The sequence below is a fragment of the Peromyscus eremicus genome, chromosome 16_21 (assembly GCF_949786415.1).
Source record: "Peromyscus eremicus chromosome 16_21, PerEre_H2_v1, whole genome shotgun sequence".
NCBI lineage: Eukaryota > Metazoa > Chordata > Mammalia > Rodentia > Cricetidae > Peromyscus > Peromyscus eremicus.
Window position 1 is genome coordinate 63,978,744 of NC_081432.1, and position 6,000 is coordinate 63,984,743.

General features: G+C 53.5%; 1 protein-coding gene across 1 annotated transcript in view; it reads right to left on the reverse strand.

The window, feature by feature from the left end:
- Rftn1 (raftlin, lipid raft linker 1) overlaps positions 1-2,210 on the reverse strand; it is a 196,992-nt gene extending 194,782 nt beyond the window's left edge. The window contains exon 1 of the mRNA XM_059281590.1: positions 2,103-2,210. The gene's annotated coding sequence lies outside the window, so the exon portion shown is untranslated. The remainder of the gene's footprint in view (positions 1-2,102) is intronic.
- Positions 2,211-6,000: the final 3,790 nt, after the last annotated feature.

Below are 6,000 nucleotides of genomic sequence, written 5' to 3' on the forward strand. Positions count from 1 at the left end.
TACCCTAAGAACACATGAACACATGTTGAACACTAATGAAATGTGAGTTGAAAAGTCTACAAGTGACCCTGTACTAAGACTGTAACTTAATTTAAAACACGTGAAGCAACACACTGGATAGACAGATGGCTGGCTAGACGTGTAAGAAAGCCAATAGAGCAAAACGTTAGAAAATCTACCTATGGGTCTTTGTTTTTGTAGCCCAGGCTGGCCTCCAACTCCAACTTCTCCAGCCTCCTCTACCTTCTGAGTTCTGAGATTACACAAGCATGCCACTGGGCCCAGCTAGGTATTTTCATGGTCCCTGTGGCAACTTTACTAAATGGTAATTTTTGTTTGTTTGTATGTTTTAGTGGGGGCTGGCTGTGCTGGTGCATGTCACAATTCCAGCACTTGGAAGAAGGATCGCTTCAAGTGTGAGGCCAGCCTGGTCTACACAGTGAGAGATCCAGACCAGCCAGGGCTACACAGGAAATCCTTTGTAAGGCAGCCATGGCCACCAAGCCATGGGACCACACAGCTTCAGCTCTGATGTAAGTGAGGCGTGGAGGGACACAAGCAGCTTACAGAACTCCCATCACGCAGGCCTGTTTCCCTGCAGACAAAGCAATTACTTGAAATCAAGCCAAAAATTCCCATTTCAGAGGGAGAGAAAGAACTGACTTGTCGCCCCAATTTATTCTATTTCAATTCCTGCACCAAATCCATTGGCTGACCACACAGTCCACTTCATTTGCCCCTCGTCCATGATGTCAAAGACAAAGACAAAACAAGCCGGTGGCCTGCCCCACAAATGCGGGCACAGCGAGGTTCCCAGCTCAGGGCTGGAATCGCTCAGGCCTCATGAAATCGTACAGATGGCAGAAGAGTATGCCAGCTCACTCTAGGGTCACACGGATTCACTGAGGTTAGAGAGCACACACCATACAGCTTGTTGCTTAACCTCTGAAGGTGGGAGGCTGGTGACGTGTGTGTCACCTGAACTTCCCCAGAATTCAGCTGATCTGAAGGTAAAATTAGGAATCCTGGCGGCCACGGGTATATTGGGTTCAGTGGCTCTACCCACAGACTTGCAGGCCGCTCACATTACACCCGGGCTTCCTTCCTGGAAAAGGCTTATCCTGAGATGACACCCCATGGTAGGGGTTGGGAGACACCTGTTCTGACCATTCGCCCAGCATCTGAAAACGGCTGTGTGGAGAAGAAGCGGCTGCTGCTGGGTATCTGGGCGGCCACTCACATACAAAGATCTGTGCCAGACTCTTTAAAAAAACAAATAGTTTTTGTCTGTAAACCCCTAAACAAACTCACTGACACCACCCACCGCCCACAGGGGGCAGCTGAGAGCCGGCAGCCAAGAGGCAGCAGGGAGCACGCGCGGGGCTAACCTTGCCCTTGCGCGATTCTGGCCTCCAAAGATAGCGGTGCCGCAGCGGACCCGGAGCACTAGCCTGAGAGTCAGGCTTCCTCTCGGCCCAGAACCCATGCCCACCCTGACCTGTCCCGTGCCTAGTTAAGTGCGTTACGACAAGGCAAGAAAAATCCATTTCAGTAGTGGGGGGGGAAAAAAACCGTTTCTGGTGCCAGGGACTCGGCTCCCCGGATCTCCACCGAGTCTCCGCGCGTGGCCCGTCTGCTTTCAAGAGTCGCACACCTCTGCCCTGGGTCAGCCCACCTCTCCGGGAGCACGTGGGTGGTGGCAGCTCCCATCTGTTCCGGGCCGGGTACCCACTAGTCTCTGGTCCTAACCCACCTGTAGCCTCCGAGCTTCCCTCCGCGTCCTCCCAGTAGTTCCTGCGCCCGCGGAGCCCATGACCGCCCCCCCCCCCCCCGCCCCCGCGCAGACGACCCGACCCTCTGTCTCCCCAACGCGCTCGCGTGTTTTTTTGTTTTTTCTCTTCATCCTAAAAAAAAAAAAAAAAGTTGGCCCAGAACCTGGCGTCCCATCGATCGATCCCCAACCCCACGCGACCTGGACCAGGGGGCTCGCCTGGCAGCTCCGAAGCCCTGAGGTGCCAAGAGGAGCTGTCGCCCTGCTCACCAGGATCAGGAGCGGCGGAGCCAGCGGCCTCTGCGCGCCACCTCGCCGCACGCCCACCTACCTCTGGGGACCAGTGGCGGCGACCGTGGCGCGGGCTCCCGGAGACAGCGTGCTGCGTCCCGGGATGAAAGTTTGTGCCATGCAGAGCAGGGCGGCGCGCCGACGACGGGGCCCCGGGGGTGGGGGCAGAGCGCGGGGCGCGGCCGCTCGCGTGTCGTAGGTCCCTCGGGCGCTGGCCGCGCGGGTCCCTCCCGGGAGCCAGTGGCCGCCGCGCTCCCGCTCGCTGCGCCCTGCGCCCTGCGCGCTCCGACTCTAGCCCCGCCGCCCCCACCCACCCACCCCACCCCACCCCGCGCCGCCGCCGCCGCCGCCGCCGCCGCGCGTCCGCCTGCTACACTTCCTCTTCCTCTGAACTCATGTGCAAAATATGCTGCGCTGCATCTTCTTGGTGAAGCCCAGCGGCCCCTGGCAGTCGGGCGCGAGAGACCCGTCAGCCCCGTGCGCCGCCAGCGCTCCGCAACCCCGGGCCCTCCCCCAGTCTCCTTTTCCCAGTCCCGGGCTCTGGAACACGCTTAGGGGAGCACCGAGATTCCAGACAAGATTCTGGGAAGGCGACCGCCATCAGCATGCTGATGGCCAGGGTGGGGTGGAAAGCTGGATAAAGGTCCATTCTCGACCCATTCCACAGGTGGGAACGTCCCCAAGCAGCGCGCATGCTGCCGGGTTTATCTCTAGGCAAGTAGTGCTCAGGGAGAGAAATAATGCCACTGGCCTCAGCCTCTCTTACCCCACCTTATCCAGGCATTCAAAGATTTAAAATCTTGAGGGGACTGGGTTATCTTAGCCTAGCAAGATGGGTTCCTCAAGGAGAAAATTCCATAAACCAAAGTGAAAATGTACTGAAATAGTGTCTCCTTGAGGCCAGTAAAACAAAACAGAATTGCCATGCAGGGCTTGAGAGCAGGAACCCTAGAGACAAATGGTCAGGATGGATTCCTGCCTTCTGTCCTTACTTCAAGTGGCACTTCCTCGTGCATTATTAAATGGGAAATGCTTGGGAGCACTCTGTAACTGGGCTATTATCGTTATTATCATCATTACCATAAGGGGCTGAGATCTAATTGATTACCCTGTTCTGGTTGGGCAAAGAAGGGTCCTTAGGCAGTGGAGCAGCGCGGTGGAGGGCTGATCTAGGCCCTGTGTTTTAATGAGGTCCGTCTGGTACTAATAACACCCGCCAGGGGGAGGAAGCACTGTCTTATTTGCAGGGACTCCTCTTGTGAGAGCGTCTCCGGGATTTTCTTTCCTGTAACCATCTGTTTTCTACTTCCCACCACCATTCCACCCGACTCGTGTTCTTCTCCACCTTCGCCTCTCCACTCCCACTTCCTGGCACACCTCCCCACCTCTGCCCACATTTCCCCATCCCACTTCCCATCCCCACTGCCCCACTGGGAGAAAAAAGTAAGCCAGGACAAGGGTCCGAGCACCCCTACTGAACACTTATTTGTGAAGTCAAAGGCAGGTTTCAGCTAAAGAGCTGCCTGAGACCTGAAAATCGGGGCTCTCACTGTGCAGAGCCCCGGATGCCCCGGACGTAAGGAGGGCAGCCCCCGACAGTGGTCAGTCACAGAGCTCTGAAAGGAGAGGCAGAGAAGAGAGACTATTTTAAAGCAAATTCTTTCTGATTATAAATTTCGTGTAATTTTATTTTAGTATGTGGTTTGGGTTCTTTGTTTTGTAAACACTGGGTCCTTGGGGTTAATAAGATAGTCTGGCATTTTTCCATTTTCCTCCACTCAGTATTGTCCTTGGTGCTTTGTATTCAAATGTCTTCAATGAATTCTTTCACCGTCTGGCTCTTCATTTTTTAGTTTTAGTTTTGTTTTGTTTTGCTTTTTCTTGATCTTTCTATACATCCTGATGCTTCCTACTTGGTACAGTTTTCGATAAACATGTATGTAATGAACTGAGCTCTTTACACCCAGCTCTTTGAAAGCCCTGTGTGGCCTATATTCAACAATTACCGACAGTGTTCCGATTCTCTTTTGCCTGTGATGCCTGATAAGTAGCTGAGCCTTGGGTTCACTTATGTCGTAGAGAAAGCAGCCTGGACTGCTGTGGGCTGGCTCGTTAGGGGACAGACCCTGGGCAGCTGGGCCTTACCTCTAACTGACCTCATCTACCCAGCCTCAACCCCAGAGATGCTGGAGCTGTATCCTGGTGGGTTACCTTGGCAACCTCACAGTGTCGTCTGTTAGAATGTCCTAGGGCGGCAGCTCTTAATTCTATCACAGCAGTCTCTTCAGGGGGTTGTGTAATAGTGCTGTTTTTCTTCTGCTCACACTTCCTTCCCCTATGATTTCACACTAAGTACTTGTGAAGGGAGCCGAACACGAGAAAAACCAAGCTATTACCGCACAACAGGTCACAGATGCTCCCTGAACTGGGATCCTGCCTCCTGGAAGCTGCTATAACACAGGCCTGAGTTAATGGGGAAGCTGGTTCTCCTCACATCCTCTGGGAAAAGGAGGAAATAACCCATGCTAGGCAAGTATAGGAAGGTAAACCCACCTCAGCTCAAGGGAAGGAGTGTCCTAGCTGGAGCAGTTTAACCCTGGCCTTGATGTACTCCTCATCTGGTGATAATCCAGCTACAGGTACCAGCAGCTGGAGCAGTTTTGCAGCCCTCTAACTATGCTGATCCCAAGGCATCCCAGGTATCCCAGGACAGCCTCCTACCCTGCCCACCTTTCCCCACACAGCCCCCAAACCACAATTCCACCCGAGTCAGGCCCACCCTGTGCCTTACTTATCCCCGACTAACTCCACTTCCCCTGACTCTGAAGATGGAAGGAACAACCTGGGACAGAAGGTAGGCCTGGCGAAAGCACGTGACATGAAGGACTGTTGCCTCATTTATTCATAAGACCTGGAAACCCAGAGCTTATGCCCATCCCGTGAATGGCACTCGGGGCTGGAGGGAGACGTAAGTCACCTATGACCCGTGAGATAGTGTGGTGATGTTTTGTGTGTACTCTAACAAATAAAGATTGCCTGAAGATCAGAGGACAGAGCCAGCCACTAGTTACCCACAGAAGCAGGCAGTGGTGGCACACATATTTAATCCCAGCACTTGGGATCTCCTGCCTTTGCTCCCAGGACTTGGGAGGCACACATGCTTTTAATCCCAGCACTAGGGAGGTTGAGACAGGAAGTGATATGGCTGGGCAGAGAAAGGAATATAAGGCGAGAGGAGACAGAAGCTCTTTTCAGCTGAGGAGTTGGTGAGGTGAGAAGTGGCTGTGGCTTGTTCCTTTGTCTCTCTGATCTTTCAACATTTACTCTGATATCTCGCTCCAGGTTTTTATTAAGACCAGTTAGGATTCGTGTTACAAGACAGTCATCACTACAGTGACTACTGGACAGTGAGGTCACTCTGGCAGGTGCTCCACAGTCCATGGTTATGGGAAGATGGTTCCATGCATGGTGGCTGTGACTCCTGCCATAGACAAGGTGGTAGAGGCCCCAGGGCTATGGCTCCTATGTAGTCCCTGCCCTTTGTTTCCCGTAATGGAGTGGCTATGGCAAACTGGTTCCTCCTGGTGACGCTGGAACAGAGCACACTTCAGACAGTGTGGCAAACCTGAGTCTGTCTTGGGTGTGAGAATGTGAACTGGGGGGGGGGGGGGGACAGGGAGCTTGTATCTTTGCATATGTATTGATCTGCACAGGCCAGCAACGTTTGTCCAAAGGAGTCAAACCAGTATTTTTAAAAAGCCGTCCACAGGCGTCACCAACTGGAGGAAGTGTTGGACGAGAGCCAAATACGCCATTCATCTCCACGCAGAAGACAAAGTACTGTTATTCTGACCTGAGTCTGCTCCCCTTTTATCTCTGAATTCCCAGTCTGTGTGACAGGCAGTTCAGGGGACAGAGGCCCTCCTGTGGCTGAAACA